At 41.1% G+C, this 20,144-nt stretch overlaps 1 protein-coding gene across 1 annotated transcript in view; it reads right to left on the bottom strand.

The window, feature by feature from the left end:
* The window catches only part of LOC136708559 (forkhead box protein O6-like), a 31,313-nt gene that overhangs the window by 9,906 nt on the left and 1,263 nt on the right, over positions 1-20,144 (bottom strand). The gene's annotated exons all lie outside the window — the stretch shown is intronic.

The following is a 20,144-nucleotide window of genomic DNA, read 5'->3' on the forward strand; positions in this document are numbered from 1 at the left end:
GCATGCCCACACATGTACGCCATGACCAAGTCATGCAACACATGCCTGGCACACTGGGCACTCTCAGAACAGCAGTACCAAGCGACCAGTTGCTAAGGAGACCCATGGGAAAGGGAGGGCTCTTGTTGCTATAGCAACCTGTTCTCTACCAGCCAACTATCCCTCCCCAAGGGAGTGACATGGGGGAGCTGAGGGGGAGTGGGGGGGGTTGGAGAGACCGGGGGAGTTTTGTGAAGTAAAGGAGAGAGAGAGAGAGAGAGAGAGAGAGAGAGAGAGAGTATCCACATACTCCAAACTATATGATGAAATCCTCATCTATCTGTAACAGTTTGCTGGGGTAAGAACATTTTGTATATATGTATATATCATTAGCTAGATTTTAAACAAAAGGCCAAAGGAAGTTCTACACTACAAAGAAAGTTACTGTATTCATTAGTCAAAAATGTATTAAAATAATATTATTCAAATTTGGTTACTATAAACCGCTACTGATGTCCTTGTCAGTATACATTATTATCAGTACTGACAATGTCAATATCAATAATATGCTTTAATATTTTCCTCAGAATATTCTCACTTTCTTTCACTCACAAACATACATCATGTCCCAGTGCACGCTTCCCCAGTCTACACATTAATGCCACTGTGAAGTTGGCTGAGCTGATCCTCTCTCGGCTCAGCAGTATTCAGAGCATAACTCTTGTTGTTCTCCGCATCCCTGTTCCCCATGCCTTAGAGACAGGATTTCTCTAAGTGCTCCATGACAATGACACTGTAAAAGCTTAGCGCAAATAAAACCCAGTTAAACTGCAATGTGATGTGACGCTGCTCAAGAGGTTGGAAATCCTTTTCACCACACGAGACAAGACTGTATCAGACAAAAGTATTAATTAAAAATCTTGAATATTTCAGGTGAATCATTCGCTATCCTGCTCTTATCACGCTTGTGTCCTGATTGCGGGTGGATGTCAGTTCATCCTGCCCTTCTTTCTCCTACAATGCTCCTGTCAATTTGACATTTTTGTCTCATTGATGTTCACACATTTTCAAAAGCTTAATAAGCAAGGGCTAATCAACTAGTGATTATAAAACCAGACCTGGCTGATACGTCTAAGTGCTTTGATCAAATCTCATATTTCAACCAGCCAGGTATCAAGATTAGCAGGAAGACATAGAGACATAGAGAGGAAGAAAGAGTGGAAGAGAGAGAGAGAGAGAGAGAGTTACTACTCTCCCTCTTTTTTATACTGTTAGAGATAGCAAAGAGAAAGCAGGAAAATGAAGAGACCCCCCTCCCTTAGCCATTTCCCGAAACAAAAAGAGCCCAATTAAGTCACTTTGAGTTAGGGTCTAGTGGTGGGTGTACACAAGAGAGAAAAGTGAGGGAGGGGAAAAAGAGAAAGAGGGGCCAAAGAATGTGGGAGCAATAAAAAGGGGGCTGTCTGAGATGAAGATGGAGAAAAAAAGGAGAGAATGAAAGAGATAGGGAGAGAAAGAAAGAGAACACTTTTCACTCCAAAAGGAGCAACTGGCTCTCAGCTCCTCAACGGGAGCTACTAAAATATTAACGCATGTTGCGGCCACAGACTGCTGAGTCCAATGGCTTAAGTAAAACTCAGCCTCTAATGAGAGTGAGTGTGAATGGTTAATGGCCCCACAGGAGTGCCTGATGGGGAGGTAAGGAAGATTTGGGTGGTGTTCTCAGAGGGCGGGAGATGGATGTTTGGGCAAGTTCTGACCTTTTACGATCTCCTGAAAACTTAATGAGAGCAGCTCAAGCCCCGTCAGTATGTGGGCACGCTATATACCCATCTCCCCCTTTGACCCTTATGCCCTGGCCTCAGGACAAGCCCGCAAAACTGAACACTACATTCATGAACTCTGTACATTATCACTGTTTGTGTCTAAGGCCAGTAACACAATAGGAAATATTTTTATGAGGTCTACTGATGTTAATGTACTGAGATTTTATTCTGGACTTCTCTATTGGCCAGTTCGACCTGTTCACATGTTCTAAAGGTCAGCTGGCATTTTCCAGTGGTATTAAAAACATATGCTTAGGTCATATTAATCACAATGGCTATGGGGCTTAAATGAATTTGTGACATAATTCTCATATATTTCGTGAACACAAGTGAGTAAGCGGAAAGCCATTTTAAAGCTTAGTATACTCTGTTCAGATGACACCAGAAACAACAAAGGTGTATAAAAAACACTTTTGATATTTTGTGGTAGGTTAGTTTTGTGGCCTTTAACAGGGATATACAAAAAGAAAGTTGTGAACATACAATATAGAGTTAATAACCTGTCCTTGGAAAAACTCTTTAATTAGTGGAAAAATGAGTGCAATGAACACAGTGAAAACAATGGTTAAAAATAGTCTCCAGTTCACTTTGCCACAGAATTAAGAGTCTGACTGCAGATACTAATTAGCTCACCTATTAAAGGTGTACTATTTGATTTTAGATCTTATTAAGGTGGTCCAGAATTTCCTGGGATTCAATAAATCGAGCGCTATTTATCTCCACTATATCAGGCTCAAATGTTTTACAGTACATCATTGATTAGGATTAACACTCCAGGGATATACCATTTATTTGTATGTTTGTTAAAAAAAAGAAATAAGAAAAGAACTGCTAGCAGTAATACAAAGTATGTTTACTGGCACATTGTCAAAATTACTGATTCCTCAAATGTTCATACAGAAAGGATCATACAGAATTTTCTAGAAAGAACCTTTCAATTAGAGGTTCTTTAAGGAACCAAAAGTATTTTAGCATCACTGCAAATCTTTTTTGGCACTTAAATATTGAAGAGGGTAGTTAGTCGTTTACAGAAAATGTGTAATAAAGAATTCCAAAAATTACTTGTGTATTTATTGACCTTAAATTATGAGGTGTCCTTAAACAGTGTAAACATTTCATAATGAATAACCCAATAGAAGTGGTCAAGAATGACTTTATACACACATCATTCATTCATTATCTGTAACCGCTTCTCCAATTCAGGGTCGCGGTGGGTCCAGAGCCTACCTGGAATCATTGGGCACAAAGCGGGAACACACCCTGGTGGGGGCGCCAGTCCTTCACAGGGCGACACACTCACACATTCACTCACACCTATGGACACTTTTGAGTAGCCAATCCACTTGTGTTCTTTGGACCATGGGAGGAAACCGGAGCACCCGGAGGAAACCCACATGGACACGGGGAGAACACACCAACTCCTCACAGACGGTCACCTGGAGCGGGACTTGAACCCACAACTTCCAGGTTCCTGGAGCTGTGTGACTGTAAGACTACCTGCTGAGCCACTGTGCCGCCCCACATTACATCAGTGTAGATTAATTATCTTGTCCTTAAAAGTTTTTGATTTTGAAATTCCTTTCTTTTTTTTTTTCTTTTTTTTCTTTTTTTCTTTCTTTTTTTTTGTGTTTTATGTTATATGAGGCTACACAGAGTACAGCAGATGATCCTGTACAGAAGGCCTAAAAGAAACTAAAACACCCTCCTCTCACCCAGGAGGTATCTAAAGCATGCATATGCTCCTAAACTGTGCAGAGGAGGGCAGCAGTAGAGCTTGGCCATGTGTTAAGGAGTACTATGGATTAATGACAGAAGCATGGGAATGTGGGTTATTCCATCTTTCCAACGTCTCTACATTAGCATACAGGCCAAGGCAGGATTAGGAGAGAGTGGCGTACGGACGCAGGCCCCACTGCGTCTCACACACACACATACACACTTTCTCTCTGGAGAAGTGGGCTGCCGTGACCTAAATCCTAACCTTCTGCTCACCTCCTAAACTGAGGATTATTACAGGGGAGGCAGCAGGGCAACGGAGGGGGAGCAGGCCATGATCTTTGTCGCTTTTAGGATAAAAAATGAACAGTACTTTAATACATATTACAGATGATGTCATTAGTTCTGTTGGACTTCTTTGGCCAAAACGTACCACAGAATATTTGTACAGAGAAGTGTATATTTGTATACACACTGTTTAAATTAGAGATGCACAAATGTGGCAACTACAGGTTGATTTTGATACATAATGTTTTTTTATGTACATATCTTCCAGTGACACTACATAAACATTTATGAAATGTATGTTTTGAAACACTTATATAACATTTATAAATCGCTAGGGAAGACTATTGCTAGGTGGATGAACTAGATGTGGATATATTACTATATTACTTATTTCTGCAGATTTGCAAATTTAGTAAAATGAAAACTAGTACAGTACAAATACTCAGTTTTCCAAATTACACATCATATCATTTTACATCAGTTACATTAAAAAAATTATCTTTTTGAAATATAATCTGCATGGCATCTTTCTAAAGCTGATACTAATTTCTGTTGATAATGAAGCCGATATCACTGTGTATCCTAAGAACACAAATGATCTGGCAATGTGTGTGTGTGTGTGTGTGTGTGTGTACAGTTTTTCTGTAGTTACATATTGCTCTGAAAATTTTATTTGAAAACACAAGCTGCCTTTTTATTTTCAAAACTAATTAATAAATGGACCAATAAAATTCTACCAAATTAATTAATTGGCAATAAATACAATTTTTTTTCTTTTCCTGACAAGGTACTTTGGTAGAGATATAAGGTTTTGTTCTGACAACAATGATAATATCCATATCCAAAATGCATACATCCCAAATCTGTATAAAACAAATCTTGTGTGTGTGTGTGTGTGTGTGCACGCGCGCATATGCGTATGTGACGTCTCCTGGGCGGGGGCTGCAATGTTTCCGCCTGAGTGATACTGTCAGTGGGCATCACTCAGCCTGGCCGTGTGGCAGGGCGCGAGGATCATTAGTGCAGATGGAGAGGGAGTATAGAGAGAGAGAGAGAGAGAGAGAGAGAGAGAGAGAGAGAGAGAGAGAGAGAGAGAGAGAAAGGAGCTTGGAGAGGAGGCCAGCTCTTCTTAATATCCGTCTTGAGAGCATTACGCACACAGCAGTGCACTTTCCTCTCAGTCACGCAATCATCGCTCTCTCCTCCTTCCATTTCTTTCTTCTGTCTCCACCACCTATCTCTCCTCATCCCTTTATACTTCACATATTGTCATCTTCAGTCTGCACCAAATCTCAGCTTCTCATAACTATCTATTCCTTTCTCTTTCTCTCTGATGTTTGTTTCTTTCACTACTTCTCTCTAAATGTGACTCCTATTCTTCTGTTCTTCTCCCAACCATATTCTCTCTTTCAACACCCCCTCTCTTCCTGCCCTCTGAGGTGCTGTGAAGATATACACACAGCATTGCCTCATCTGAGCCACCTTTCTCCCTCTAACCTCTCTCTGTCATTGATTCCTTCATTAATTCTTTGTCAAAGTTACTGACCTTTTTCCTCTTTTACCAAGCTGTATGCTGCATAAGCAAAGGGTCTATGATATAAACCACTATCAATATATCTGGCAAACACAATGCAAATGTTGGACCACAATCAATCCATAGTGGTCAAATACAGTCAAACCTCACATGACCATTAGCCAAAAAAGAGGTCACAAGACATTTTATATATATATATATATATATATATATATATATATATATATATATATATATATATATATATATATACATATATAAATGGGCAGAATGTCAATGAAAACTGAGCGTATGTGCATTATAGACATAACAATTTAGCATGTGTCAAACTAAAACCTAAATGTACAAATATACAATGTTTTATTAGCATTCTGCCTAATAGCTAGGACTTGTTTGGTTAAATAGTTTGTCTGCATTTGTTTAAAATATTTAGCAGTAGTTTGAAGTTTGTAATATGTACTTAGCCAGTAACTACTTAGAATCTGTTGGACTTTCTGTCTTTAAATTTTACACTTTCCAATCTATATCCTGAAACATAAGGGACTATAAAAGTATGTGCTTCAACACAAAGCCTCTATGTACTTAACTTTGGAAACTCTATGGTCATTTTTTGATTTTTTTCCCCCTTTGGCTTCATGATAATGGCACTCTGCCAGCAGTGCTTTAAAAACAGATTGAAGACTCAGATTATATTAAAATGAGTGATGATTGGTTGATAAATAAAAAAATAAATACATACATACATACATGCCAGACAGGCATATTCCCCGGCCAGTATCATGTGACCTAATAGGTGCAACAGCAGGGCAAGTGTAGACATGCCTTTTTCCTTTGACTCCAAACACACACACTACCACATCATTCAGCTGACCATTTCATCTTCCTATGTCTCACCTGCACTTTTCCTGCCTCATCCGCAATCAAGAATTTAAGAATCCACAAAAGATCCAGTACATTCACTGACCTTTCAGTCTACAGCTGCCTAATCATGCACTAGATCCCGCCCATGCAACGCTCGCCCTGACCTACTTCCTGCCCTTATGCCCTCCATGCCATACGCCATTACATTTCTTGATCCCGCCAACTGCCTCCCTGTCTCTCCCTCTCTCTCTCTCTCTCTCTCTCACACACACACACACACACACACACACACACAAACAAAGATACACTAAGCATGCAATTAGATAAATGAGTTTACTATCTCAAGCCCATTTCAGATTTACTGAACACCCCCCTCCCTTCCCTCCCCTTTAATTCCCCTTTATAAACTTTCCCCCCCCATCTCCACTTGGCCTTTCTCTCTGAATCAGTTGCATGGCTTTGAGAATGACTTCACTAAGCTGATTGCTGAGGGGAGGGAACCAAATTAACATTGTGCAACTGCTGCCCTTTTTTGAGTCGTGGTCTACTTTGCGTAAGAGAGAGAGAGCCTGCATTCTCAAAATACCTCCTTTTCCCCTACACCCAACCATTTCACCCCAGTCACCCATTTTGTGCTTAATCGAGAAGGCCTTTTTTTCAGAAGCTGTTATTGCATTCATCTAATTATTTATTTAGTCCGGAAGCTGAGCAATCTGGATGTCTGGTGGAAAACTGAGCACATATCAGTCAGTGGGTGAGCATCAGGGGGAGGTTGCATGTGAGCAACTCCGTAGATGTGAGAGAATGTGTGTGTGTGTGTGTGTGTATAAGAGAGAGAGAGAGAGAGAGAGAGAGAGAGAGAGAGAGAGTGCTGAGTGGTAGTGTACTAATGGACACACACTTGATTTGAAGAGAGTAGCTGAAGTGCAACTGAGCCTTCAGTGCACTCTTTCCCACCTTCTTCCATATTCCTCCCTTCCATCCTAACCCTTCATGTCTTTCTGCTTATCCTCCGACTCTGTATATTCCAATGTTTGTAGATATCTAATCATCCAGTTTGCTTTTTCTGAAATCAAGAATATGAAGGGATCGTGTGCCCCAGTTCTGGGAATGTTTTTCCTAAAACTGCAGCATTTCTGTACGTTTTTGGTTGTATTCGAATACAAGAGCAACACCAAGGACAGATACAAATGTTGGATGATTAGTTCTGGATACTTTATTCACTAATAAGAAAGGGTGTATATAGTGTATATACTATATAAGTAATAAAGGTATTTCCACATCAGATTTTTTTTTTTCAAAATCAAGCATATGATTTTCTGGAGTAACATCCTCTACTGTACAGGGAAGTCTCTGTATAAAATGCTGGAGCATTGCAGTGGGTATTTGTTTGCGTTTGTCCATAAGAGTCTCTCCTAGCCCTGAACACCAGCGATGCCAAAATGAAACTGTCTTTGGGTGAGTATCTGTTGTTATAATGGAATTAGCTTTCTCATCGTAGGACATAGAGCTATTCAATGAAGTTGGACATGTACCACAAATTCAAGTGCCTGGCATCTTGAAGTGGTGTCTCTAAAGGAACATGTTGTAGCTATCACACTCTCAGCTTTTTAGCATCATGTGATAGGGGGAAGTCTTGGTAGCAGATGGAATTGGCAGTGACTAAAATTGGAATGAAAGTTGACTAAAAAACAATGAACATCTCTGCTCCACAGTCCAATGGTGTGGAGCTTTACACTACTCATGCTGATGTTTTTAAGGGCCCATGGTGATCTTTGGCTTAAGGTTGTCCTTTTCATACTTTTCATGAAACATCCTTAACCGCATGCATATGGATTTGCATCATTCGATAGCAATAGTGTGCCTTAAGAGCAGGTCATTTGGGCACTTCTTGATATAACATATCCATCTCCCCTTTGTACTCCATTCTCTGTTCACATAATGTCCAAAAAAAAAACATAGTGGGATCAATATGGCCACCTAGGCCAGCACCCAGCTCTGCAGCCACATTCCCCTCTGGGCAGAGTGGAGATGGAGGCCGAGCAGCAGCCGAGACAGCCACCAGCTCTGACCTTTTGTCAAGCTCAGAGAGCCACAGGACAGCAGTAGAGTGCAGCCAGCCTCTCTCAGCCTGCAGCACACGCTGCTGTTCACTGTCACACACTGCTCCACCCGGCTACCAACACCCGGATCAAGACGTCAACCGGGGCGAGTCTCTGGGGAAAGAGAGAGAGGATAGGAGAGAGAGAGAGAGAAAGAGAGAGAGAGAGAGAGCAGAAGACTCCACACTTCTTGTCAGGAGCTGTAAACGTGCCAAACTGACTGCCGCTGTCCGTAAACGTCAGTCACGGAGAGTAGGTGTTAGCACAGCGAGACAGTAGCAGCACTATGAGGTGCAGGGGTCGAGAGAGTTACTGCACGAAGGAGCACGCAACGATGGAAAGAGAGCAAGACACAGAAAGGGAGTCGGAGACAGAAAGGGAGAGTACGACAGATGAGTCAGGGATTTATAGATTCTCGAAGTGTGCAGACATAGCGAGGTGAATGCTGAACGAGAGAGGGTGAGGGAAAGATGAATATTTGGAGGCTGAAGTGTGAGGGGGAGAAAAAGCACCGGAGAATTGCAAGCAGGAGAAAGCAAGGGAGAAGCGGGAAAGGAGAGATGAATAGAGGTAGAGACAGACAGGCTGGGTTCATACAGGGCTATCTGCCGGCGCGGAGTTCAGCGCTCACACGGACGGAATACTAAACGCAGGGCTCCAGTTCTGACCTACTTTAATCAAACTGACACACAAATCCACTTAGGACTGCCACATCTCACCCATCCCAGTCACCGCCATCTCCCCAAGCACCCCTGCCGTCACCCTGGCCCTAACTGACCTACTGTCTGAGCAACAAACTCCTGCCAAATAGGGACAAATTAAGGCCTTAATGAGCCAAACTCTGCTAAATACCGAAACCTTAATAGCACCAATTCCGCAGCATTGCATCTCCTCTTCCAAAAAGTGCCCCACTCCCACAGTCCCTTATTAAGTTCATAACATGCCCTTACCAATTACTGACCACATGCCACATCCACAAACCACTAGTTTTGCTAAATGTTACTCCTACCTTTGCCAAAATGTGAGCTAGTAAGTACTGATAATGGCTGGTTTAGGAAAAGATTCAATTCATGTTAAATAATGTTTCTCAGACGTCATGAAATTAGGAGTATAGATGTTTTGTTGCATAATTCTCAATTTGCATTTTATGTAACAATGTTTATCTGCATTGTGCCTGTCTAATATTAAAAAAAAATAAAACTTAACCTAGATTTACATCCAATGGGACTTTACAGTAACTGACGTAACATAACCTTGAATCTGTAAAGCAGTAAATTCATAGAAGAATTTTATTGACCTACTGTCTGAGAATGAAGTACACTTGAATGAAGAATGAAGAACACTTTAAAAAATGTTTAAGTATTTAATAAAATAATAATAAATAACTGAATAAAGGATTTTGACTGAGGGTTTTAACAAGGTTTTGTTATGACAATAACAATGTTTTATGTTAATTCCATGCAAAGAAGCAAAGGTTTTTATTTACTTGTTGCATATGTTTTTATTGAAGACAGAAGTCGGGTTTGTTTTGAAATATGAAAAAAAAATTGATTTCAGCTTAAATTACTTGAATACATAAAGAGTAGGTAAATATGTCATGGCACTTAATTTCAAATATCTAAGCAGTCAGTAATCCCTTATGCATGTTTGGTTGGCTGTCTAAATTGCATTCTTTATGAATATCACCAATGTCATTGCTTCTAGATAGGTCTGCAGTAAACATATACACACATGTCAAACTTAGGCCATGCCCATATTTGAGGTGCAGTTTTAAAGAATGTATAAATCAAAAGAGTCTGTTTCAAGAATCAGTATTGAAGTGAAGCTCACGGCGGAAGTCTGAGATACCAAACTCTGTCAGAAGCATCTCATTACAACAACAATCAAATATTAGGCAAGAATGGTTCTATATTTTAAATACTATTTGTTGTGTAAACTTGTCAGTTGTTCCATCCTCACAGCACATCTTGGGCCCAATAGCTAGACAGAGACAGTACAACATGAGGTGAAGCAGTTCTCATCTAAACCACTGCCAAAATGTCCTCTCTTGGCCTCTCCTCCACTGTAGAGCTTGACATTGAGATGTCACACTTCATATTCCTCTCCTACTCCTGCACCTGCAGCCCAGGGTCTCAGCTCAAGCACTGTTCCTAGGTCAGCTAGGCTGAACAGCACACAACGTCTGAAGCCAAAAGAGTCACAGTGAAAGCAGACCCTAGATTCGTGTTGTTGCTCTGGGATTTCTTTACGAACACAGGCCCAGAGCTGCACCTCACGTAACCCTGCGAGAGTCTGCCTAGCCCTCCCAAGCCTGTCAGTGTGCGTCAGTTGGCACGAGAGAATGGAGAGCAGCATGAGCTACGGCACTCTCCGAGGCATACATCACCTCAGGCCCCTCACAAGACACATTACCAGCCATCAATCAGCACTCACCAGCAGCCTACGAGCAAAAGCTGTGTCGCTGCCTCCGAATCAATCCACACACATCTCAGCATGCTCCCGAAAGCGTGTCGCTGAGCTGCTACAATCCGCTCCCCTATTCCAGGATTTCCACATTATTCCACTGACACGTTAGGGTTCATGCAAGTATTGTCATGGTGATAATTACGCAGAACCTAATTGGTGACACACACAGGGAAGCACAACAATTTTCTGCTGTGCAGAATCTGACTTATGGAACAATCCTAACCATTAGGACTGAACTTGGAATACCCTTGGGTTTAGTGGTGGCATTTAGTGGCAGTTTGCACAATGTCTAAAGCAGAAGAATGCAGTGGTTAAAAAAAAAAAAAAAGATTATGGATTTCCATGGCATATAATTGCACAAGCTCACGTGAGTAGTTGGACTGATTAGTGTCTTGTGGGAGCCTGGGAAAACAGGAATGGAGTCATTTCATTGTTCCTTCTCTGTGGGGAGACAAGTTCAGAACAAGCTGTGATTACTTCAAATAATCAAATTGAATACCACCTTATGACAGATATTCAGAAATGCATTTTCATGTTACATGTGTATGCCAAAGCTCTGAGACATGACACGCTACACTGAACATTTACCTTGGTGCAAAACCAAGATCAAAGATTAATATATAGTTCAGTCTGTAATTGTTATTGTCTTGCACCTACACTCCAAGACACTGGATTTAAATGGTCTGTAATGTTATTTTTGTTAATATCAATGTATGGTCACTTCTCCTAAACAGATCAGTTCCTCAGTTTTAATGGAAGTTATATTCCATGTTTTTTTTTGGCCATTTGATCATTAAATTTAGACACAATATAAAGGACTGCTGCTGTTTTCAGGAATGATTTTGATGCATAGTAACAGGGGGCTGATATAGGTGGAATATAGATATAGATGCAGTAGATGGGTTTACTGAATATAATGAAAAACATAGGATTAACAGCTATCTATCATCTATTGTTTCAGAGACCATAAGTAATTGGACAATTCTATATTTGTTCATTTAAAATGTTCTCATTGCAAAGGATCAAAGGAGGATCAAAAAGCAGGCCATCCTGAGGCAGAACAATCAGAATGGATAGGAGAGACATCTATTATTATTTGAAATATTAGGTTTGAAATCAGTTATTTGGTACAGTGTTAAGACTGACAATGCACCTGTGAAATTAGCCATACCACACAACCAGGGAAACCAAAGTGAAGAATGAGAGAAAATAACTGAAGAATATATCAACCATGAAGAAACACGCCACTGGTAAACATCAAAAACTGAAAAGCCACATGTCCCTAGTTAGCAAAAACATACATAAAGCAAGTAGTGCAAAGTGCTCTCGTGCAAAGAATAGGGATAAAGGACATTGATCTTAAGCAAAAAATAAAGGAATCGAATAATCTAGTTCTCATTTTCCAAAAGATACAAACCACCTGTAATACAGTAAACTGAAACTTGTTTTTATTAATTATGTGACTGAAGCATCATATTCACACTAAAGTGTCTTAACTGCTTGTATCTAACAAACGTCTCAAAACTCAGAAGGAACCAGGAGAATAACCTGAAAAGTAAAGTGTTTTTTTTTTTCCTCAGGGTCAAGTCCACTTACAATGATGACCTGACAGAGCATCGCTGTGAAAGACACTCAGCATCTGGTGATATCCACAGGCTGCAGATGTAGCACACTGGTTCAAAAACGTATGCTATTATTTTTACTTAAGACTTTGCAAACTTTTGTCCTTTTACTTGATGATGTCTTGAAATCAAAGTCTATGTGAAAATAAAATCATACATAATTCACCACATGTACATATAAATACTCTACAATTAAAGATGATAAACACTTACACTTTAACCTCCAAGCCATATATTTCAAATCCATTTTGCTGGAGTCCAGAGCCAAAACCACAAATAATGTGTTGCTGTCCAATTACTTATGGATTGCACTGCAAATATATATATATATATATATATATATATATATATATATATATGGGTGTGTGTGTGAGAGAGTGTGAGTGAGAGAAAGAGAGAGAGACAAAGAGAGAGAGAGAGAATGGGAAAAAGCAGGAACAAGAGAGAAAGTACAAGAGAGAGAGAGAGAGAGAGAGAGAGAGAGAGAGAGAGAGAGAGAGAGAGAGAAATTAGAAGAGAGAAGGAGAATGAGAGAGAGAGAGACAGAAATAAAGAGAGAGAGAGAGAGAGAGAGAGAGAGAGAGAGAGAGAGAGAGCACAGCGTGACTACAGACTGCCTGAGTGGAGCAGGCTGCCTGCAATTAAGGTGAAATCAGGGAGAAATCTGCACTGCCTTGATAATGAGCCTCGTCTGAATTATTAACGAGAGTTATTCCCCCAGGACCCAGTCTCCCACTGAGCCCATCAACACACACACATACACACATACACACACACACACACAGAGAGAGAGAGAGAGAGAGAGAGAGCGCTTCTGTCTCATACACACACAAGCATGCAGAGAACCACAGCCAATGGACTCGCAAATACACACGCCCGCGTGCGCGCGCACGCACACACACACACACACACACACACACACACACACACACATACTTCACTCTAGAACTTCAGAATACAAGTGCACACACACATATGCATGCACACAAGTAGACAAAAAGAAACCTTCAGGACCCATCCAATAGCATGGCATAAACAAATCACAAAGTATTTTTTAGCCAACGTTAAAGACAAAAGCATGCTAGAACAAAAGGAACGAGCTTAGAATGAGTTCTAACCAAAACCATTTCAGTAATCCAGAAAGACACTTGCATGTAACTGTCAACTTCACATACAACCAGAGTGTCATACATGCCGTGTGACCTTGTGTTTTCTAACGTAGAACACAATGGGAGGGCAAACACAGTAAAAGGTACCCACACATCTTTCACAGAGGCTGCTGCATTTCCAGCCCTTATTTGTCTTGCACATGTCATTTTTTATGTCTACTTGAAAAACGCTGTAGATTCATACACACATATTTCCTTAAAAAATGTGGTGACTCACAAAGTTTAAAAGTAGCACCCAGCAGCCTGAAAGTATTCTGAGGAGTATATAAAGCCTTTATTGAGGGAGCATAATTTCGTGGACCTTCAGAGGCAGAACAGCCTGTCCTTGGTGCTGGTCCAGTTGAATACATTTCCTGAGCACCATTATGGTGTCTGCCATAGAGGCTTTTTAGAGAGCCCGCTTTACTGATGGTCAGAAGGTTAAGAGGAGAGCTATTCCAAGGACATAGCCGCTTCTTACGAAATCAGATTCATTCAGGCGTTTGGAATCATGGCGCTCTGATTGATAGTCTGAATAACTCTGGGCAGATCTTTCCAAACCACTCTGAACCGCCATGGAATTTCCTCCCTGTCCCCTCTGTGACTGTGCATCCCGCTCAAGCAATCCGTGTAAACAAAAGCTTGCCTGTGTGTGAGTAGGGGACACAGGCATAGCTTTGGAAAAAGAGCGTTATGTGCTGAGAGGCAAGTTGTACTCGAGGTCTACACTTATGGCTCTGTGGGTCTTGCACACCTCAAGGGCCTGCTTAGAACCATCTGGTTGGCCTGTCCTACCACATTTTCCCATTTGTTGGTGTCTTGGAATTTGCACACAATGGAGCTCTTCTCCTCACACGTTCTGACACATCGTATACTGCAATGAAAACAATGCCCATTTCCACCAGCAGCCCTCTTTGCCAACGTTGGTTTAGTCTACTCTGCTTTTTTTATGTGCCATCTCAACTTCCCCCTCTTGCTGTTAGCATGGCTGCTCTGTTGGCTTGGCATGGACATCTACTACTCCTCCCACTATGTGCTCATAAACTCCTGGCACACCAAGTCCCATCCAAAGAGTCAGAAAAAGAGCACCAAAGCTGAGGACACACACCAAAACACCATGACACACCCCCGCCTGGAGCCAATATGTGAGTCAAGCTTCAGAGCGACAGAAGAGAGCGAGAGGGGGGGAGAGAGAGAGAGAGCGAGAGAGAGAGAGAGAGAGAGAGAGAGAGAGAGAGAGAGAGACAGAGAGAGAGAGAGAGAGAGAGAGAGAGAGAGAGAGAGAGAGAGAGAGAGGAAAAAAAACAGCAAAACAGTCTGGTCTCTGAGAAAACGAGAGCGAAAGATGACACAGATCTAGAACAGACTGTTCTCCCAGAGGTAGGAATGTGCTCAAGGAAACAGGGTGAGACTCTAGAGTGTGTATGTCTTTTTAAGGAGGGGGGCTGGGGGTCCATAGAACTTGAGACGGTGCTGGCAGAAAAAGATGTGCAGAGATGTGCTGTGGGATCCGCTTAAATGACTGAGCGTCTATGCAAAATGAAGCAGAAGCAGCAGAACATTACACCTTCACAAATGATCCGTGCAGTGGCATAAGGCACCCTACTGGCGGTAGACTGCAAAATCTGCCCTCTCCTACACACTGAGATAATCTGGGTTTTGGGGTTCATTGTGCAAAACAGTTTTAAACCTCCAAAATATAATTCTAAAGCTACAACTGGTGCATTTGGACAAAGATAACATCAGACAGGAATAGAATACATGTTATCCACCCAGTCAAATCACGCAGATTAACTATACACATGGAATTCTAAGATCAGGCAAATGTAAAACTGTTCCTGAGTTTGGTTTTAACAGATTCCACCTCTTGCTGGAGCGGTTCTGCAATAATCATGGCTCTGAAACATCCTGTGTAATCTGTGGAGCATGTGTGGCTTTGAAGACAAGGGAGGAGGAAACGTGAAGTCATGCGGTGTGTGACCGGTGGCTTGGATGAGTACAAAGATGTCACCCCATGAGCAAGGTGCTTAACACCCAGCACCCTCCCCAAAATCCCAGCTGAGCTGGATTATACTGAAGATGGGAAATGTAAAAAGCAGTGAAGGTCATGCTGGATGTACAGGGCAGTGGTCATGCTGGATACAGTGGTACAGAAGAAACTGTATGTTCTTACACTCAGCAGAAAAGCTATTTGTGTTTCTCTCTACTTTGCCTTACTTTCAGCACTCACAAGTCCTCGCTAGTAACAATAAAATATGAATCAGACAAGGCCTCGGGTGACTTCCTATCTCCTGTCCTTAAAAGAGCTCTTTCTAGTGCTCACAGACTCACTCACACACACCATGTAACCACTTCAGATTGCCAAATGAGCCCATTCACAAGGACTCTGTCTTTATAAGAGTTTTTGTAAGTGCTACACCTTGAATGCAAGGACGTCAGGATGCGGCTTATAAAAAACAGAAAAGCATGAGCTACCCAAAGATACAAGGAAAATCTGTAGAGCTTTATGTTGAATTGTGGAGAGATAACTATTTCTTGTGCACTGGGATTCATAAGATTTAAGGCTTTCAAGACCAAGTTTTATTTTGAGGTTTCTTTTTACACTACCAGTGTTTCCTTTCAGCTCTTTGAATCTCTCTCTCTCTCTCTTACTCACTCTCATTTTGATGGTCTGCGTGCAGTAGCAGGCAACTGACCCTTTGCCCTGCTGGCCTGTGCTCTTACCTAAAGACACGTTATAAATAACGCTCTCGTCACTTCAGATTAGAGCGTCTGACTGACTGCCTGGCACCCGCTCTGACCTGCCTCGCAATCCCCTGGCATCAGAGCACCAGCGGTCACACACTCATGCACTCCAGCTCCCACTTGCTCGCTCTCTCTCACTCTCGCTCACACACAAACACACACACATTCTCTCCCTCACTCTTGAAGAACCACATGTAAACAAGAAAATAGCAAATAATTATTTAGTCATAAGGCAAAAGTTTCAAACCTTTGAAAATTAAAATACTGCCGATTCCAGCAAAGAGATTTTCTGATCTGACTGCCTCAGATCTTTCCTATGAATAAATATAAATCAATAAATGAATGACTCTAAACCCTAACCCGGCCATTTGAAAATAACAAGTGCTAAGATGAGATAGTGAAGATAAAATATCGAGGACCAGGATAACAGACTATAAAGTGCCAATAACACAACATAATAGAAGACATTTTATTAAACTATCCTTGCTCTGTCCAAAGAGTGTTTAATATCAACTGCTGAACGCGCTTTACACTACACTGGCAAAAATGTTGGTGCACAAGTTTACTCCAACAGGGGGAATGTTGTTTCCCCTGTTTGGCATACTCTGTCAGTTAGACAGATCTCAGATAGGATTTGGGCCAATACAGTTCTTAGAAAGTTGGACAGAACTTGGCTTGTAGGAATCAAAATAGCTATAGATGTCAAGATAATGAATTCAGTTCTCTCTAGAAACACATTATTACATTTACAAAGCCTAAGGATCCCCAGAAAAGTAGGAATGCATGCTAACTGGTATTGGCACATTCATACCGGTGTCAGGATGGCGATATATTTGTTAGCAAGAGGCATTTTGATCTAAAAATGCAGTTCTTTTTCCTGTCTGTTGCTCATCCATTTCATTATGTCTAATGTATTTTCAGACTTGCCTATCATCATTTACATTATAGTCTTCTTTTGAATAGCACAGATAGTCTTTTCAAACCGGTTAAAGTGTCCTTATGACTCTCTCCATATCATAAGGACCAGATGAGATGGCCCTTTAATCTGACAGGAGAGTTGTTGAAACATGTATGCACAATTTGCGCAAAGCTATGAATAATGCAGCTTTGTTTTTACAGATTTTATTTAGTGTTCATTTCTGTCCATAATAAATATAAATATTAAATACATTTTTGGTTACATGAGAGAGAGAGAGAGAGAGAGAGAGAGAGAGAGAGAGAGAGAGAGATTCTCTTACAATCTTCTACAGTTGGCTCTGATTAACAAGCCACATAAACATCTGCTTAGGGTCCTGTGGCCACCAGGGGGCGGCCTGGCGAATTAGTTATCGAAAAAGACGAGTGTTTCCCAACTCTAGTCCTGTTGTCCACTTGTACCACACAGGGTAGTGTTTTCCTGTGCTAGCACAATTGATTCATGTCAAGAAGGGCTTAATTTGCAGCTAATGACATAACTCAGGGGTGCAAGGAAAACACAAAAAAGCTGCAGTGCAGATAAAGCTATAGGAGTACTTTCCTTTCAAATGTAAAACACTTTTTAGCTGAAGTAAATTTCCTGTGACAACAGTAGTGAAAACAAATATGTATTCCAAATGTTTACCGTTACTGTCACAAACAAATGTTTTTTAGTAAACTAGCTCACCGGGTTATATATATATTGTTCCTAGAAAACAAACTGGTATTAATAGCTACTTTCTGTTGCTGTCTATGAGTACGGGAGAGCCCACTCCGTCTAATAGAATAATCCAGAAGCTTAAAAGACTACCTGCTCTCAGAAGAGATTGTGCAGCTATTTAAAGGCTGTTTACAGGTATTCCGAAGCGTTCCTCTTTGAACTTCTGAACCCTAGCCTCTAAATATTTGTTTGACATTACACTTCATCCCATTATCTAGCAGAATTTTAAGCAATAAACCTATGTAAATAAACCCAAACCCCTCAGATAGATGTTTCTAATGCGAAGGAAACCTAACGTAAGTTACGGTAGAGAGTCCAGACTAATTTGCTGGTTATTAAGCAATATATATTATCAGTGATCATCCAGCAAGCCTTGCTCTGCAGTGTTAGTCAAGTTCAGTGGACACATCCTGATGCCTGACACTTATGAAACTATGAAAGGATACAACATCCAAATGCCAGTATTCTTGAAATAGGACCTCCTCTAGGACTGTCAGTATGCAATACTCTTAGAGTCTGTCGCTTATAGGAGTGAGTTTAGGGTCTGTTATTGAGATGGCAGCGTGTGTGTTTATATTGTGTCTGCCGGAAACGAGGTCAGAGCTATAACCGAGCATGAGCGTGCTTTTAAAAGCATGCCTAATCACCTTCATTACCTGGGCTAAGGCTGTGTCTGGACAGGCTCTGAAAATAACTGCTGCACTACTAGACTAGGAGTGCTCATGTCAAACCCTTAATTTGCCCTTACGTAAGGCTGCACCGGGACGCTTGTGCTAAAGATATGGGAGCCATCCTGTGGTTGAGCAGCACAGTATCTTGTCAGAGAGAAGGGATAATGGAGCTCAGACACCTGTAGACACACCTCAGCCAACCTGCTTAAATGAGGTGGCCTTAGACCAGAACCGAGTGACTAGGCCTGGGGATACTAAAGCTCTTTTGAGCACTTATGGGCTTGTTTTCATGCTCTGCCCTTCTTTCCACAGCCCACAAAGTGGTGAGCCACAGTGATGTGGTCATGGTGGTCTTCAATGTGCATTTGTCTCCCATCAGTGGACATTTTCAGAACAGTCTAACCAACAATACTCACACTGAGTAAAAAGAGACAGTGTGTAAATCTGGACACATATAACTGTCTCTTGCTCAGTAACGGAATAGCTAAATGTGTTTGCACGTAAGAGCCCAAAGCAGCCTTATGAAAGCTGATATTATGCTTTTCCACTAAAAGTTCATAGTCAGAAATCCCAAACGCTGAACAAGCAGAGGCTCTTCAGCAATGAGCTGCAAGACAGAGCAAGTTCATGTATGTGATCTCGGCCCACCATGTGGGCTTCTCATGTCACATCTTTGATCATGTTGGATTATGGTCTGTACCATACAATTACACATCAGTTACATTTTTAGACGTCTGATGAGTAGAAAAGTCATGTTGCTGTGATGGTAATAAGAGAGACGGACACTGCAAAATCTTATTAAAGTCCAGGTAATGAAAAAAACGCAGCACATATAGGCAACACACTCATAAAAACTGAAGAGCATTTATAGAGTAATGCAGATGGCAGTGTAATATACTTCAACAGGTGGTTCAAGGGAATAATGAGCATTTCAGATTATGTCATGCCAGATGCAATATGTACATTATGGGCATTATATTGGACATATTGGACCTACTATGCTCAGACCATTTTAACATATCATTAGAATACATCATGAGATATATGGCAGATGAATTCTAGATGACAGTTTCTGGTCTGAGTCACTGGAACTGAAAAAAGAGGTTTGCATATCAGATTTTCCTCTCTCTCTCTCTCATATATATATCATTCTCTCTCATGTTCTTGTTGTTGGAATATTGAATAATATTTACATGTCCTTATTGAGAAAAGGCAGTTGAGGTGAGAAATATTGGATAATACACTGCACAATCATTGGAGATACTGGAGAGCTCCTCATTCGTCCTTAGTTTAAGGTTACTGTAGCCAGTCTCAAGCCCACTGACAATCTGCTGCTGAGACTCTGAGACCATAATTATTGTACACTGACCTTACAAAACTGATTCCTAACTCAGCCTTTATTCCCGGCAAATAATGAGAACACATGCCATTTCTGAACTTCTCATGCGTGAGACGGGGATAAGACTATTATCCTCTGTTGGTGCACTCTAATGGAGTGCATTGATTGCTAT

This window comes from Hoplias malabaricus, chromosome 10, assembly GCF_029633855.1.
Source record: "Hoplias malabaricus isolate fHopMal1 chromosome 10, fHopMal1.hap1, whole genome shotgun sequence".
NCBI classification, from domain to species: domain Eukaryota; kingdom Metazoa; phylum Chordata; class Actinopteri; order Characiformes; family Erythrinidae; genus Hoplias; species Hoplias malabaricus.